Below are 18549 nucleotides of genomic sequence, written 5' to 3'. Positions count from 1 at the left end.
GAACCATTCCGGTGTCCGAATATAAACTTCCAATATATCAATCTTTACCGCTCGACCATTTCGAGACTCCTCATCATGTCCATGATCTCATCCGGGACTCTGAACAAACTTCGGTCATCAAATCACATAACTCATAATACAAATCATCATCGAACGTTAAGCGTGCGGACCCTACGGGTTCGAGAAGTATGTAGACATGACCGAGACACATCTCCGGTCAATAACAAATAGCGGAACCTGGATGCTCATATTGGATCCTACATATTCTATGAAGATCTTTATCGGTCAAACCGCATAACAACATACGTTGTTCCCTTTGTCATCGGTATGTTACTTGCCCGAGATTGGATCGTCGGTATCATCATACCTAGTTCAATCTCGTTACCGGCAAGTCTCTTTACTCGTTCCATAATGCATCATCTCGTAACTAACTCATTAGTCACATTGCTTGCAAGGCTTATAGTGATGAGCATTACCGAGAGGGCCCAGAGATACCTCTCCGATACACGGAGTGACAAATCCTAATCTCGATCTATGCCAACTCAACAAACACCATCGGAGACACCTGTAGAGCATCTTTATAATCACCCGGTTACATTGTGCTGTTTGATAGCACACAAGGTGTTCCTCAGGTATTCGGGAGTTGCATAATCTCATAGTCAGAGGAAAATGTATAAGTCATGATGAAAGCAATAGCAATAAAACTAAACGATCATTTATGCTAAGCTAACGGATGGGTCTTGTCCATCACATCATTCTCTAATGATGTGATCCCGTTCATGAAATGACAACACATGTTTATGGTCAGGAAACTTAACCATCTTTGATTAACGAGCTAGTCTAGTAGAGGCATACTAGGGACACTCTGTTTGTCTATGTATTCACACATGTACTAAGTTTCCGGTTAATACAATTGTAGCATGAACAATAAACATTTATCATGATATAAGGAAATATAAATAACAACTTTATTATTGCATCTAGGGCATATTTCCTTCAGTCTCCCACTTGCACTAGAGTCAATAATCTAGATTACATAGTAATGATTCTAACACCCATGGAGTCTTGGTGCTGATCATGTTTTGCTCGTGAGAGAGGCTTAGTCAACAGGATGCAACATTCAGATCTGCATGTATCTTGCAAATCTCTATGTCTCCCTCCTTGACTTGATCGCGGATGGAATTGAAGCGTCTCTTGATGTGTTTGGTTCTCTTGTGAAATCTGGATTCCTTCGCCAAGGCAATTGCTCCAGTATTTTCACAAAAGATTTTCATTACACCCGATGCACTAGGTATGACACCTAGATCGGATATGAACTCCTTCATCCAGACTCCTTCATTTGCTGCTTCCGAAGCAGCATGTACTCCGCTTCACACGTAGATCCCGCAACGACGCTCTGCTTGGAACTGCACCAACTGACAGCTCCACCATTCAATATAAACACATATCCGGTTTGTGACTTAGAGTCATCCGGATCAGTGTCAAATCTTGCATCGACGTAACCGTTTATGACGAGCTCTTTGTCACCTCCATAAACGAGAAACATATCCTTAGTCCTTTCCAGGTATTTCAGGATGTTCCTGACCGCTGTCCTGTGATCCACTCCTGGATTACTTTGGTACCTCCCTGCTAAACTTATAGCAAGGCACACATCAGGTCTGGTACACAGCATTGCATACATGATAGAACCTATGGCTGAGGCATAGGGAATGACTTTCATTTTCTCTCTATCTTCTGCAGTGGTCGGGCATTGAGTCTGACTCAATTTCACACCTTGTAACACAGGCAAGAACCCTTTCTTTGACTGATCCATTTTGAACTTCTTCAAAACTTTATCGAGGTATGTGCTTTGTGAAAGTCTAATTAAGCGTCTTGATCTATCTCTATAGATCTTGATGCCAAATATATAAGAAGCTTCACCGAGGTCTTTCGTTGAAAAATTCTTATTCAAGTATCCTTTTATGCTATCCAAAAATTATGTATTATTTCCAATCAACAATATGTCATCGACATATAATATTAGAAATACTACAGAGCTCCCACTCACTTTCTTGTAAATACAGGCTTCTCCAAAAGTCTGTATAAAACCATATGCTTTGATCACACTATCAAAGCATATATTCCAACTCCGAGAGGCTTGCACTAGTCCATAAATGGATCGCTGGAGCTTGAACACTTTGTTAGCACCTTTAGGTTCGACAAAACCTTCTGGTTGCATCATATACAACTCTTCTTTAAGATATCCATTAAGGAATGCAGTTTTGACATCCATTTGCCAAATTTCATAATCATAAAATGCAGCAATTGCTAACATGATTCGGACAGACTTAAGCATCGCTATGGGTGAGAAGGTCTCATCGTAGTCAATTCCTTGAACTTGTCGAAAACCTTTCGCAACAAGTCGAGCTTTGTAGACAGTAACATTACCGTCAGCGTCAGTCTTCTTCTTGAAGATCCATTTATTCTCTATGGCTTGTCGATCATCGGGCAAGTCAACCAAAGTCCACACTTTGTTCTCATAAATGGATCCCATCTCAGATTTCATGGCCTCAAGCCATTTCGCGGAATCTTGGCTCATCATCGCTTCCTCATAGTTCGTAGGTTCGTCATGGTCAAGTAACACGACCTCCAGAACAGGATTACTGTACCACTCTGGTGCGGACCGTACTCTGGTTGACCTACGAGGTTCGGTAGTAACTTGATCTGAAGTTTCATGATCATCAGCATTAGCTTCCTCACTGATTGGTGTAGGAATCACCGGAGCTGATTTCTTTGATGAACTACTTTCCAATTCGGGAGAAGGTACGATTACCTCATCAAGTTATACTTTCCTCCCACTCACTTATTTCGAGAGAAACTCCTCTAGAAAGGATCCATTCTTAGCAACGAATATCTTGCCTTCAGATCTGTGATAGAAGGTGTACCCAACAGTCTCCTTTGGGTATCCTATGAAGACACATTTCTCCGATTTGGGTTCGAGCTTATCAGGTTGAAGCTTTTTCACATAAGCATCGTAGCCCCAAACTTTAAGAAACGACAACTTGGGTTTCTTGCCAAACCACAGTTCATATGGTGTCGTCTCAACGGATTTAGATGGTGCCCTATTTAACGTGAATGCAGCCGTCTCTAAAGCATAACCTCAAAATGATAGCGTTAATCGGTAAGAGACATCATAGATCGCACCATATCTAATAAAGTGCGGCTACGACGTTCGGACACACCATTACGCTGTGGTGTTCCAAGTGGCGTGAGTTGCGAAACTATTCCATATTGTTTCAAATGAAGACCAAACTCATAACTCAAATATTCACCTCCACGATCAGATCGTAGAAACTTTATTTTCTTGTTACGATGATTTTCCACTTCACTCTGAAATTCTTTGAACTTTTCAAATGTCTCAGACTTATGTTTCATCAAGTAGATATACCCATATCTGCTCAAATCATCTGTGAAGGTCAGAAAATAACGATACCCGCCGCGAGCCTCAACACTCATTGGACCGCATACATCAGTATGTATTATTTCTAACAAGTCAGTTGCTCGCTCCATTGTTCCGGAGAACGGAGTCTTAGTCATCTTGCCCATGAGGCATGGTTCGCAAGCATCAAGTGATTCATAATCAAGTGATTACAAAAGCCCATCAGCATAGAGTTTCTTCATGCGCTTTACACCAATATGACCTAAACGGCAGTGCCACAAATAAGTCGCACTATCATTTTTAACCTTGCATCTTTTGGCTTCAATATTATGAATATGTGTATCACTACAATCGAGATTCAACAAAAATACACCACTCTTCAAGGGTGCATGACCATAAAAGATACTACTCATATAAATAGAACAACCATTATTCTCTGATTTAAATGAATAACTGTCTCGCATCAAACAAGGTCCAGATATAATGTTCATGCTTAACGTTGGCACCAAATAACAATTATTCAGGTCTAAAACTAATCCTGACGGTAGATGTAGAGGTAGCGTGCTGACGGCGATCACATCGACTTTGGAACCATTTCCCACGCGCATCGTCACCTCGTCCTTAGCCAATCTTCGTTTAATCCATAGCCCCTGTTTCGAGTTGCAAATATCAGCAACAGAACTAGTATCAAATACCCAGGCGCTACTACGAGCATTAGTAAGGTACACATCAATAACATGTATATCAAATATACCTTTCACTTTGCCATCCTTCTTATCCGCCAAATACTTGGGGCAGTTCCGCTTCCAGTGACCAGTCCCTTTGCAGTAGAAGCACTCAGTCTCAAGCTTAGGTCCAGACTTGGGCTTCTTCACGTGAGCAGCAACTTGCTTGCCGTTCTTCTTGAAGTCCCCCTTCTTCCCTTTACCCTTTTTCTTGAAACTAGTGGTCTTGTTAACCATCGACACTTGATGCTCCTTCTTGATTTCTACCTCCGCAGCCTTTAGCATTGCGAAGAGCTCGGGGATTGTCTTATCCATCCCTTGCACATTATAGTTCATTACGAAGCTTTTGTAGCTTGGTGGCAGTGATTGAAGAACTCTGTCAATGACACTATCATCAGGAAGATTAACTCCCAGTTGAGTCAAGTGGTTGTGGTACCCAGACATTCTGAGTATATGTTCACTGACAGAACTATTCTCCTCCATCTTGCAGCTATAGAACTTATTGGAGACTTCATATCTCTCAATTCGGGCATTTGCTTGAAATGTTAACTTCAACTCCTGGAACATCTCATATGCTCCATGACGTTCAAAACATCTTTGAAGTCCCGATTCTAAGCCGTAAAGCATGGCACACTGAACTATCGAGTAGTCATCAGCTATGCTCTGCCAGACGTTCATAACGTCCGGAGTTGCTCCTGCAGCGGGTCTTGCACCTAGCGGTGCTTCCAAGACGTAATTCTTCTGTGGAACAATGAGTATAATCCTCAAGTTACTGACCCAGTCCGTGTAGTTGCTACCATCATCTTTCAACTTAGCTTTCTCTAGGAACACATTAAAATTCAAAGGAACGGTAGCACAGGCCATTGATCTACAACAACATAGACATGCAAAATACTATCAGGTACTAAGTTCATGATAAATTAAAGTTCAATTAATCATATTACTTAAGAAACCCCACTTAGATAGACATCCCTCTGGTCATCTAAATGATGACATGATCCAAATCAACTAAACCATGTCTGATCATCACGTGAGATGGAGTAGTTTTGAATGGTGAACATCACTATGTTGATCATATCTACTATATGATTCACGTTCGACCTTTCGGTCTCAATGTTCCGAGGCCATATCTGCATATGCTAGGCTCATCAAGTTTAACCAGAGTATTCTGCGTGTGCAAAACTGGCTTGCACCCATTGTATGTGAACGTAGATCTTATCACACCCGATCATCATGTGGTGTCTCGGCACGACGAACTATAGCAACGGTGCATACTCAGGGAGAACACTTATACCTTGAAATTTAGTGAGGGATCATCTTATAATGCTACCGCCGTAGTAAGCAAAATAAGATGCATAAAGGATAAATATCACATGGAATCAAAATAAGTGATATGATATGGCCATCATCATCTTGTGCCTTTGATCTCCATCTCCAAAGCACCGTCATGATCACCATCGTCACCGGCTTGACACCTTGATCTCCATCGTAGCATCGTTGTCGTCTCGCCAACTATTGCTTCTACGACTATCGCTACCGCTTAGTGATAAAGTAAAGCAATTACATGGCGATTGCATTTCATACAATAAAGAGACAACCATAAGGCTCCTGCCAGTTGCCGATAACTTTTACAAAACATGATCATCTCATAGAACAATTTATATCTCATCACGTCTTGACCATATCACATCACAACAAGCCCTGCAAAAACAAGTTAGACGTCCTCTACTTTGTTGTTGCAAGTTTTAGTGGCTGCTACGGGCTTCTAGCAAGAACCGTTCTTACCTACGCATCAAAACCACAATGATTTTTCGTCAGGTGTGCTGTTTTAACCTTCAACAAGGACCGGGCGTAGTCAAACTCGATTCACCTAAAGTTGGAGAAACAGACACCCGCTAGCCACCTGTCTGCAAAGCACGTCGGTAGAACCAGTCTCATGAACGCGGTCATGTAATGTCGGTCCAGGCCGCTTCATCCAACAATACCGCCGAATCAAAGTAAGACTTTGCTGGTAAGCAGTATGACTATTATTGCCAACAACTCATTGTGTTCTACTCGTGCATATAACATCTACGCATAGATCTGGTTCTGATGCCATTGTTGGGGAACGCAGTATTTCAAAAGATTTACCCACGATTACGCAAGATCTATCTAGGAGATGCATAGCAACGAGCGGGGAGAGTGTGTCCACGTACCCTCGTAGACCGAAAGCGGAAGCATTTAATAGCGCGGTTGATGTAGTCGAACGTCTTCGCGATCCAACCGATCCAAGAACCGAACGTACGACACCTCCGCGTTCAGCACACGTTCAGCTCGATGACGTCCCTCAAGCTCTTGATCCAGTTGAGGACGAGGGAGAGTTCCGTCAGCATGACGGCGTGGCGACGGTGATGATGAAGTTATTGGCGCTAGGCTTTGCCTAAGCACTACAACGATATGACGAGGTGTGTAACTGTGGAGGGGGGCACTGCACATGGCTAAGAGAAGACTTGGTGTCCTTTGGGGTGCCCCTTCCCACGTATATAAAGGAGGGGGGAGTGTCGGTGTCAAAACCGGCGGATCTCGGGTAGGGGGTCCCGAACTGTGCGTCTAAGGCGGATGGTAACAGGAGGCAGGGGACACGATGTTTACCCAGGTTCGGGCCCTCTCGATGGAGGTAATACCCTACTTCCTGCTTGATTGATCTTGATGATATGAGTATTACAAGAGTTGATCTACCACGAGATCGTAGAGGCTAAACCCTAGAAGCTAGCCTATGGTATGATTGTTGTTGTCCTACGGACTAAAACCCTCCGGTTTATATAGACACCGGAGGGGGCTAGGGTTACACAGAGTCGGTTACAAGGGAGGAGATCTACATATCCGTACTGCCAAGCTTGCCTTCCACGCCAAGGAGAGTCCCATCCGGACACGGTACGAAGTCTTCAATCTTGTATCTTCATAGTCCAACAGTCCGGCCAAAGGATATAGTCCGGCTGTCCGAGGACCCCCTAATCCAGGACTCCCTCAGTAGCCCCTAAACCATGCTTCAATGACGATGAGTCCGGCGCGCAGATTGTCTTCGGCATTGCAAGGCGGGTTCCTCCTCCGAATACTCCATAGAAGATTTTGAACACAAGGATAGTGTCCGGCTCTGCAAAAGAAATTCCACATACCGCCGTAGAGAGAATAATATTTCCACAAATCTAATCTGCTGACGCATTTTGCAGCATGACATCACACCACGGCCCGGTCATTATTCGAACCGTTTTTCACAACCAGCCACTGCACATATTGCGAGGCGGTTTCCTTGGCACGTCTTGTTGAAGCAGAGATCGTGTCCCCTTATCACGGGATTCTCATCAGTACGGGTGTGGGTAACCCAACTACGCCATCAATTACGGCGCTTGGGGAATAAGCGGTTTTACCAGGCAAGTGGTGAGGCGCAGAATCCCTGCTGCCTTTATAAGGGGGTAAGGACTCCCTTTCGCACCCACGCTTTCTACTTCCCAATTCATTCCCCTTCGCCCAAGCTCCAGCGCTCAGGCATTCATCTTCTCTGCCCACAAAAGGCCTTCCGAAGATGTCCGGATCCGGAGCAGGAGGCAAATGGATGGCCTCTACCGTCCGAGAGAAGGATATCAAAAAGCTTCGGGAGGCCGGGTACCTGGCCAAGAAAATCAGCCACCGACTCCCAGCGACGGGACAGATTGTCCCTACTCCGGAACCCCACGAGAGGGTTGTATTCCTCCCTCACTTTGTCCACGGGCTAGGGTTTCCCCTCCACCCGTTCGTTCACGGCATCATGTATTACTATGGGATCGATCTTCATGATCTGTCCCCTAATTCTTTTCTCAACATCTCGACATTCATTGTCGTGTGCGAGGCTTTTCTCTGCATCTCGCCGCACTTCGGTTTATGGCTGAAGATTTTTAACGTGAAGCCCAAGGTGGTGGGTGGCGAGCACCTCGAGTGCGGGGGCGCTATGGTGAGCAAGATGCCCAACGTCATATGGCCAACGGGAACCTTTAATGATTCTGTCAAGGAGTGGCAATAGCAGTGGTTTTATATCACTGAGCCGCGCGGCACAGAGTGGGCCGCCTCTCCCGAGTTTCGATCCGGTGCCCCCTACGGCTTACATCCTGGGTCAAGAAAGGCCTGGGCTGGTCCTCGTCCGATGAACTGCCGGTGCTCCAGACGCGCGTTAAAGATATGGGAGACAAGAACATTGAACTTGTCAATGTGGTCCAGGTGATGCTAGTTCATCGGATCCTGCCTTGTCAGCACCGGAGTTGCAATCTATGGGAATTCGATCCGGCCAGGCACCAAACCTTGCGAGAGCTTTTCGGCTCTTCGCACAAGGATATCTGGAAGGTGCTTTTCAAGTCCGGCAAATCATGGCCGGACTCTGCCGAGGACCGCGGGTACCAACTGTCCCGCCCTGCAAGTTCGGTAAGTCATCAAACTTTTTATTCACGTAACCCAACGGAAGCGCTTATCGTGTCTTATACAACTCTCCTAGGGCTGGACGAAGAAGGCGGAGCGGATCCATTGTTCGGCCCCGCTGCCCGAAGAACCGGCCGTCCCACTTCTGACGAAGATGCTGGTCCCGGCGCCTTACAAGGTGCCGAAGAAGACGGCCGAGAAGGAGGCCAAGAAGACCCGGGGCGGCCTTCGTCGCCGCGGCACTTCGGACACAATATCTGAAGGCTCTGTTGCCCATTCCGCCTCCGAAGAGGACGAGGAGGAAGAGGAAGATGAATCCCCTGCGGGGGGAAGAAAGAAGAGGATGGCCTCCGTGCACTTGGAAGCCGAGCCGCCCAAAAGGGGAAAGGCTCTTCTTCCGGAGGAGTACACCATCGCCGACAGCGGCCCGGCGTGGGATCCCAAGGCCCAGCCCCTGGTGAACTCGTAAGTATATACAATCCAAGTACGCTTTATGCGTCCAGACTCATCATGGCATAGTATTTTAACCTAAGCCATATTTTTTGTAGTCCGGCGAGGTCCTGTACCAAACAATCCTCATCAGAGGATTCGCTGAGCTCAGATGCTATGGAGAGCGGACGCCCCCAAAGGCCCCTTCCTCCAAATAGGTGCATAACACCGAGGCTTCGTCCCAGAAGGACCCCGGCCAAGGAGGAGAGGAAAAGACCGTGAAGGCGGCGCCTGGAGGTCAAACCTCAGGGGCCGGACACATGGGGGAAAAGATTCCCATGGGAGCTGACGGCGGGGGCCATCCTGAGTTCGGCTCCCGGCCGGATGCGATTCCGGAGATCTATACGGCTCCAGAATCAAGCAGGCAGCCTCCCTCGGCTAGAGGGGGCGTGCCTGTTCCATCGGCAACCTCTGTTCAGCCAGAGGTGTCGGATGCTTTGTTGGTGGCGCTGAAGAGCCCCTCCATCGTTGATGAACACTGTGCCCTTATGGGTGCAGTGATTGAGAAGATTCAGTCAGCTGAGAGTGGACTGAACGAAGCATGTATCAGCCTTATAAGAGGCTTTGAGGTATGTTTTATGAGTTTTCGAAGAGTGTCATAGTATAGATAGTAGCCCCTGATGCACTGTTCGGTGAAAGAAAGAACCGGAAAGAGGATCGAATTTATGTTCGCAGGAAGACTCATTGAATGACATCTATCTCTCTTCTGTTATAAGCTGACGTCTGTAGTGGCTGCTGCTTCTCATACTGCGGAGATCTCCGGACTGAATCAAAATCTGGAGCGGGCCAAAGAAGAACTTGGCCAATTGAAAATGCAGTTGAGAGATAAACAAGGTATGCACAAGTCTTGTTCGCGTTTATTGCGAATGAATTTTCAGTATGAAATAAGCTTCATGATTTGCACTAGGGATTGTGACCGAAGTCGAGGCCCTTAAGAAGGCTGTGGCCAAGGCCGAGAAAAAGGCAGCCACAGAACAGGCTCTTCGTGAGAAGCACGAGGCCAGGGTTATTAAAGCTGAGCAGGAGCTGCAAGAGGCCGTGAGGAAATGCGAGACCTTGGATCAGAGTTTAACGGAGAAAGAATCCAAACTCACCAAGGCGCATCAGGCCACGAGCGATGCCCGGGGGGAAACCCAAAGCACCCTGCAGGGGATCCAAGAGGCGAGAAAGATCGCGGCGAGTAAGGCTTTTTCCATGTAAAGCAAGTATTTGAGGGAAAAACTATGTTTCTAATTTTGAATCTGGATTTCTCAGGGGTATTTGCCGAGCTACCCCGCAGCATATCAGATGCCGCCCAATTCTACCGAGCCGAAGAAAGGAACACTGCAGATAAGCTCTTCTGGTCGCAGTATCTGGCACCGAATTATCCGGTGCCTTTTGCCGATCAACTGAAACAGCTGATCGAACTGCATAAGGCGGCGGAACTAGCCATGAAAGATTTGGTTATCCGGCTATGGCCTGCCGAGCCGATTCCAAGCAGCTACTTCGGGCTCGTGAAGCGGCTTGTAAGCGCTTGCCCTCGACTTGACGTCATCAAGCGGTCGGTCTGTATAGAAGGTGCGCGAATGGCCTTCGCCCGCGCAAAGGTGCACTGGGGGAAGATGGATGCTGAGAAGCTGATGACCGAAGGGCCGCCAGAGGGAAAGGAGCACCGCAAGCCCAAATTATATTATGAGAGTGTCCTGAAAGGATCCTACCTTGCAGCGGAGCTATGCGCCAAGGACATTATATTTCCATAAATGCCAATCATGTTATCCTTTGTAATGTTTGAACAAGGTCATTTATTTGTTGCCTGTTATATAAAAGTTTACCCTCCTGTGCGGCCGTTTTATATGTTAAACCTGAGAGTTGGCCAGTCGTCGGCTTCTGCCCCCACGTAAGAAGTATGGGGGTGTTCGGGATAAACCTAAGCACTCTTTATCCCAGTTTTGGGTCCTTGGAAGGAGGTGCTTGGCACAACGAACCAGGCAATCGGACTATAGGTCTTTATCACTCTCACTTAGCCATAGGAGCTTTAGTAAGGTAGGCGCAGCCCCTGGTGTTCGGAAGACCGTACTAGGGGCTCTATAAGCGCCTGATCGAAGAAAAAACCGATCCATCGCACGCTGCATTGGTTATGGCATTATGCGGGAGAAATCCTTAAAGATTTTGTGACCTCTCGAACAGCTGACAGCTCTCGCCGTATCATGACAGTCAGTTTTCGGCTTTCTCTACTGAGGTGCTCGTCCAGAAGAACCGGGACACAATCGCAGTAGTTCTCCCAGTGCTACCTTAGCCGATATAGCGGAACGTAAGGTACCAAAACATGGGAGCCGGGCAAACCCAACTATTGACCCAAGACATGATTCGGAGCTGATGCATGTAATGCTATAGGTTCGGGGTGCCGAACTTCCATGAAGGTGTTCGGACTTTATTGCCGTGTTATGGGTAAAACGAAGCCCCTGGCATATTTTAAGGCATATCGCTGTGTACGGATGCCACTTGACAAAAGAATTTCAATGAGAAATAACAGCAGGTAAACGTCATATAAATCCACATGTTGTATTTGAATAGTACGTCTATGCGTATGGGTACAAGTAATGTGATAAAAAAAGGAATATGATTGCGGAACCTGCTGAGACCAGGGGGAAGAGGCTGAGTGCGGATCCGTAATATAGCCAGATGGTCATTGCGGGGAATGTCTAAGGATTCCCTTGCGCATTCAAGCTGCCCCCGTATAGCCCGTCCTGGTCGGCGCGAAGGTGAACCTATGAAGGAAATGTAAGAAATATTTGCGCGCCGGAGAGCGGTTGAGCCGCTGAATGCGGCCTGTCCTGGCCTTCGCCGGAGTGTTTAATTGAGCTCTGGACGAGCCGGGCTATCCTTCCGCGAAGTAGTTCGGAGTCCCTTGACGGTGTCCGGGAGCCTGGACGTCGACTTGAGGTTCGGCTGCAAGGTGCTGCTCGTTGCTTCTGTTGCTAAGGCAGTGGTGTATTTGCTGGTGCCGAGGGAAGGTTCAGCCTTGCCATTAACCGTGATGACGCCGCATGGACCGGGCATCTTGAGCTTACGGCAGGCATAATGTGGCACCGCATTGAATCGAGCGAACGCGGTTCGTCCGAGCAGTGCCTGATAATCACTGCGGAAAGGGACGATTTTGAAGATTAACTCTTCGGTACGGTAATTTTCTGGTGATCCGAAGACTACCTCAAGGGCGATGGAGCCTGTACAGCTGGCTTCCACACCTGGTATAATGCCTCTGAAAGTGGCTTTAGTGGGTTTGATCGCCGAATGATTGATTCCCATCTTGCACACTGTGTCCTGGTAGAGCAGATTTGGACTGCTGCCTCCGTCCATAAGGACTCGAGTGAGGTGGAACCCATCTATTATTGGGTCGAGGACTAGTGCGGCTGGATTGCCCTGATTGGCGTTAACCAGACGACCCGTGCGGTTGAAGGTGACCGGCCCTAGTTTATATTGTGGGACGACTAGTTCCGTTAAGTCGGCATCCCTAAGGGTGCATATCCGGTCCGAGTTGGTGATTTGGGTGGTATTTACCACATTCACCGATTGAATATGCGGGGGAAACTTCTTTCGCCCTCCTGTGTTCGGTGATCTGGGCTCTTCGTCGCCATCATCGCTTTGAGGCCCCCCTTCTCCGTCTTTGGCGCCTGCCCTGCCGGCTTGTTTGAAGACCCATCATTCTCTGTTGGTATGGGTGGCTGGCGTTCCTGGGGTGCCATGAATTTGGCATTGGCGATCGAGTATGCGGTCCAGACTAGATGGACCCGGATTGTTATTTTTGGGTGGCCCTTTCCGCTGACCGGACTTTGAGCCCCTGAACCCGGCATTAACTGCCGTATTTTCAGCTTTTCACCATGTTTGCGGCGCTTGTGTTTGTTGCGTCGTGGTTTGCCGTTGCTATCCCTGGCTTCTGATATGCCAGGTTTGCTTGCTGTATTGGTACTACGAGCCAACCAGCTATCTTCGCCCGCGCAAAAGCGGGTCATAAGTGTCGTGAGGGCTGCCATTGATTTTGGCTTCTCTTGGCCGAGGTGCTGGGCAAGCCATTCATCGCGGATATTATGCTTAAATGCCGCTAAGGCCTCTGCATCCGGATAGTCGACAATTTGGTTCTTCTTAGTTAGGAACCGGGTCCAGAATTTCCTGGCTGATCCCTCTGGCTCCTGAGTTATATGACTTAAATCGTCAGCGTTTGGCAGTCGCACATAAGTGCCCTGGAAATTGTCCAGGAATGCATCTGCCAGGCTCTCCCAACTTCCGATGGAGTTTGCCGGCAAGCTATTGAGCCAATGCCGAGCCGGCCCTTTGAGTTTTAGCGGGAGATACTAGATGGCATGTAAATCATCCCCGCGGGCCATGTGAATATGGAGGAAGAAGTCTTCTATCCATACCGCGGGGTCTGTAGTACCATCATATGATTCAATGTTTACGGGTTTAAACCCTTCTGGGAATGCGTGATCCATTACTTCATCAGTGAAGCATAAGGGGTGTGCAGCGCCTCTGTGCCGGGCTATATCACGACGCAGTTCATACGAGTCTTGTCTGCTGTATTCGGCCCGGCCGGATTTGCTTTTAGCATATCCGGCGTGACGGTCATCGTCCCACGTTGGGGCGCGCCCTCGTGATCCGTAAATCGATCTTGCATGTTTTGCTTTGTTTTCCAATACGTCTCGCAGGTTCCGCGTGTTACCCCGGACCTTGGTATTTTTGTTTGAATGGCGGAGGGGTGCGGACTGTACTTCGGGCTAATAAGCCTCTCTATCTCGGCCACGAGGTGGCCGATCAGCCGCATCATACACTGGTGATGCGGGTTTCAATGCTTCCTCCTCGAGTTGGGGTAGCAACCTGCGCTTTGGGTAACTCTTGGTTGGTCCCCCCTGGTGGGTTGTGCCCCCCCCCCTCGGGGCACCCTCCCCAGGTGCTTCTCTGGCCCAGCTGGTGTCTTCTGGTCCAAAAAAATCTACAAAAAGTTTCGCCGCATTTGGACTCCGCTTGATATTGATTTTCTGCGATGTAAAAACAAGCAAAAAACAACAACTGGCACTGAGCACTATGTCAATAGGTTAGTCCCAAAAAAGATATAGAGTTGCTATAAAATGATTGTGAAACATCCAAGAATGATAGTATAACAGCATGAATACTTCATAAATTATAAATATGTTGGAGACGTATCAGTGAGTAGTTGAGATCATCATCATGAGATTGATCACGTTGAACGCATTATAATCAGATGGACACGACAACCTTGGTTGGTGACGACAAGAAGAAGGATAAGCGACAACACGGATGAGGCGCTATGTTCAAATAGATAACGTGCACTTGTGGAGGGGTCTTCAATCGTGTTTATTGTGCTAGGAACAAAGTGATATTTTCCCCAGTTGCGGATATTTTCTTTTTTACAACATAATGCACATGCATATTTGCTAGTAATAATAAGAATTATATTTCTATGCGTGATTATATTCCCAGTCAGAGAGAGCATCGTACCGTTTTTTTAAGAATAAGGACGGTCGCCAGTTAGGGTGGTACATGCGAACGTCGGTTGGCATTTTACTAGTGGTTGGGGCCCACCATTGTGGGCCTCCTGAGAGAAAATTGGAGCGGTGCCAGGTAGGTAACGCCCATTCCGCGAGCCTTTTTGGTTATGGGTGTGATACATGCAAACACAGGTGACAAGCTCTAAACAATATTAAGTCGATAAGATCTGTTACTGACAGTCCGCGAGTAGCAGTAACCGGCTAAATGATACATTACATTATGGCAGCTTGTTCAAAAATGAGGAAGGCAATTTGGATCACAATATACATGACAGAAGAGCATCTTGATGCAGAAACTTTGCTAGGCAGCCAAAGCCGTTCACCATTGAGAGCACCAGCAAATCGCATATACACAACCGTTCACCATTGAGAGGACCACAAATCGCACATATACCCACAAAACTTTGCTGCACGTACTTCTTCTCGCACTACAACCAGACGTGCTTTGTTGAGGAGACGTCCTTCTCTCCTCAGCTGTGTGTTCCATTTCATATCTTTGGCTTGACTGGTCGTGAACTTCTAGTGAATATACAAATTCTGGGAGAAGCGAGTGTGGTTGATCGGACGTACCATGACTTCAGGCTCTCCTTATATGTAAATAAATAAAAGATAAGTATACAACTTGAGATTTTCCCTACCTTTGGTCCTGTGAAAAAAATGCGATGCACACTTCATATCTCAGGCATTAACATGATCACCCAATAGGCAGCCAAACATGTTAGAACAGGTACGACGTGTGCACGTTAACTAAAGGCATGATGAAGGGAAGGGGTTATGGCGCTGACCTGCTTGCCGAGTCTACAATTGTTGCATGTGGGCGAAGAGATTTAAGTAGCTCAGAATCCTAATCAAGGGATAAAGCTTAATTTGACATGAGATTAATTAGGAGAAGAGAAGGAATGAGCATGACTGTGCAGTTCTACAAATGTGAACAAATCAGAAGCTACTTTAGTAAAATATCTTGAAATAGTATACTTCCATATTGGTATACAAAAGCAAATTCAAACATGCATGTCCAACCAGGATATACTTGAACGAGTGAAAATAATGAATGGGGCACCGCCTGAGAGGTGGCTGCTCTGCCCCTAATTTATTATCTATACGAAGAAACTACAAACAAACGTACTACTAAATCAGGAATATGAAAACCGTTAAACCTTTTTCTTGGTTTGCAAACAATGAAACAAATTCGAGATGAAAAGAAACCGAGTGGATTTGAAGAAAAGTCTAAAGACAATCGTTGGAGCAAATCCAAGGAATGGAAACACCAGATTCTTTTCTGTTCTAGAACTAGGTAAATCTGGTTTAGATCATTTGGCCACAAAACTGACATGTGAAGCATAGTATTGATGACAAACACAACCCTTTCATTGACAGAGTAAACCTCTTTTAGATAATGTCTATAAGTAATAAGATCCGTGTTGCTAATTTTATACTCCCTTCGTCAATCAATTTAGGATGCCGAATAAAACCTGACAGATCAAGGGTGAAATCACAACAGCTTGAAATGTTCAGAGCCAAAACACAATTTAGTTCCATAAATTGTCCTCTTTTCTTTGGTGGGGATGCTAAGCACTCCACTATGTTTGACATAGGACAATTGCTTACCAGGCGGAACATTATCTGGTGCATCAGCTTGGAACAGTTCCGTGTGGTGATTCTTTTGAGCAACAGTAACTGTAATCTTTGGAGGTTGCCCCTGACCCATATTCTAGTAAGCCCGCATCATCAAAAGTCTGTAAAAAAGGCCTTTCCAGAAAACCAAGAGTTTCTAGAGCCAAAGTGTCAAGTACAACCTTTATTACTCGATCAACCTCAAGATTCTGTACTTGGGTAAACTGAGACTCGCTCACACCATCCCTGCATATTTTTGATCACATAAGAAAATGACGGAAGAATTCAGACTACTGCATGGTAAGTATTTAGAAAAGATAACATGCAGCTGAAACACAGGAGACAACAAAGACAAAAGTTCTAACAATGCATTAAACAATGCTATTATTTTCACATACTAACAACAAGCTAAGACTGGACTTTTACAAATACTCAGCAGTATTAACAATGTAACATATAATTTTTGCATCACTGTCATAGGTCTACAGTAGTACCCACGGGACATAAAATGTTGTTACCAGATGAGAGAAACAAGTGATAGAAAAGCAACCGGTGCAATGATGACTGTCATACCCTGATCTGCCCGTCGGTACTAGTAGCAGCTGCAACAATGCCAGTACCACCTTATGGCAGCCTGGCATATACTTTTGTTGCAAAGGCCTTGAGTATTCTTTGAAATACCTAAAAACAAATGTATTTTATAAGTAATTAATCTGTTTAAATTTATCAGATGTGATAACTTATCGAATCGGCAGACAGAACTATAGTTACTGAACTAATAAACATGTGTTCAGTTGAACCATATGGTTGATTATTCAAGGTTATTTCGTGGTGCATTACAGTTCTGTACGTATGATACCTTTCCTCTTTTGATGGAATTGCCAAATTGCCAAATCTTCTTCTGCTATCTATTGGTCATCAAGTAATTATACTGACAAACTCCACACAATAAAGAATTGCTTATAGTAGGAAAAAAAGAAGCCATCATACTCATGATCAATGAATAGAAATTTATCTAACTGCAACTAAGACCAGCTAGATAGATACATTTTAGAGTATATGCATCACTTTGATACCTTTTACAATGCAAATTCTATATTTGATTACAGAAAATGAAATTAGTTGCTCTCAGAAATTAGTTGAAACCACTCAATGATACCAAAGATTACCTTTATAAAATGTCCCACCTAAATTATGAGAAGCATGGTATATATGAACTATCATGAACATGAAAAAACAGTATCCTAACCAAAAATGCAGTACAGTTTGAATACAAGCGAGTAAGTCAAACAAATAATTATTTAATAAATTCGATTCCACTTTGAGAAAAAACTAAAAAGGATTAGCAGAACACTACCAGCCATGTCCCATGACTTAAGCCAATATTCCCAATAGTCTTTTGTGATTTATCAGCAACAACAGAGCCTAACTTTTTGTACTCCCTGAAGAGATAGTATATGTTCCAGAAGCCGCCTTATTCGGAAACATTCATAACCAAAAGAAGGGAAGAGAAGGGGACCAAGAGTCTACCGACTAACACTTTGGCGGTAGCGGTAGTCCGACTGTGGCGGCGGCGGTGGCGGCGACCCTCCCGCGGTCCGCCGGCAGAAGCACCGGGCGCTGCAAAGCGTCTGCGCGAGGCAGCCGGACCACACCCCGTGCTTCTCGAAGGCCGCCGCGAGCAGCACCACGACACACGTTCAGAGCAGCACGGTGGTGCTGTCGCGCGTCACCAGAGGCTCACACGCACCGTTCGCCATGCCTTCGCTGCCTTTCCGCCAGCGCCCCATCTCATCTGCAATGCCTCGCGGGGAAGCCCTCTCAAGGCGATGTAGATTTGGCAGAGAAAGAGGTGGCGGCGGCGGAGAAGCAGGAGTGGTTGGAGGCCTTGTGGGGAACGAGAGCGAGGTCGCGTGGGTTTCAAGCCTTCTTTGGAAAGGCAAAGGGAAGAAACTTGGGGCAGTGTTATCTGCGGGAGATTGATCCAGCGAGCCACACTCACTGACATCAGGCCCAACAACATGGCGCGACCCACATGCAGATACAAACACGCAGCACCCAATCGAGAACTTTAGAGAAAAAGGCCAACGGGCCAATCGGGGACTCGTGAGAAATTCACTATTCATTCGTTAACGTATATTGAATCCGACGTGGACATGGCTAGAGGGCGCCATTGTCCCGTAGCTTATTGTGTTTGATGTGCATAGGGTTGGCAATTCCTTCTTTTCAGTGTGTTCTCATAGAAAACTATCGCCCTTGGATCGAGATGAGAGGGCTCTCGAGGCGTTCGCCAGGAATTGCCCCCTGAGGAACGTCAGGTAGATAAGATTTCCGAAGA

At 46.2% G+C, this 18549-nt stretch overlaps 1 long non-coding RNA gene across 2 annotated transcripts; it reads right to left on the bottom strand.

Moving 5' to 3' along the window:
* Window positions 1–14866: 14866 nt before the first annotated feature.
* Window positions 14867–18284, bottom strand: LOC120973243 (uncharacterized). Of its 2 annotated transcripts, none has more exons than XR_012202285.1 (3): window positions 17750–18284; window positions 16785–16892; window positions 14867–16457 (listed from the first exon to the last, which is right to left on the bottom strand). It is a non-coding gene; the product is annotated as an uncharacterized lncRNA (long non-coding RNA). The 2 variants fall into 2 exon arrangements; XR_005767662.3 differs by having other exon boundaries at window positions 17742–18277.
* Between the last annotated feature and the right edge of the window lie 265 nt (window positions 18285–18549).

The sequence above is a fragment of the Aegilops tauschii genome, chromosome 2 (genome assembly GCF_002575655.3).
Source record: "Aegilops tauschii subsp. strangulata cultivar AL8/78 chromosome 2, Aet v6.0, whole genome shotgun sequence".
Lineage (NCBI taxonomy): Eukaryota > Viridiplantae > Streptophyta > Magnoliopsida > Poales > Poaceae > Aegilops > Aegilops tauschii.
Note: the sequence above shows the minus strand (reverse complement) of the source record. Positions and strands in the feature narration are given on the sequence as shown.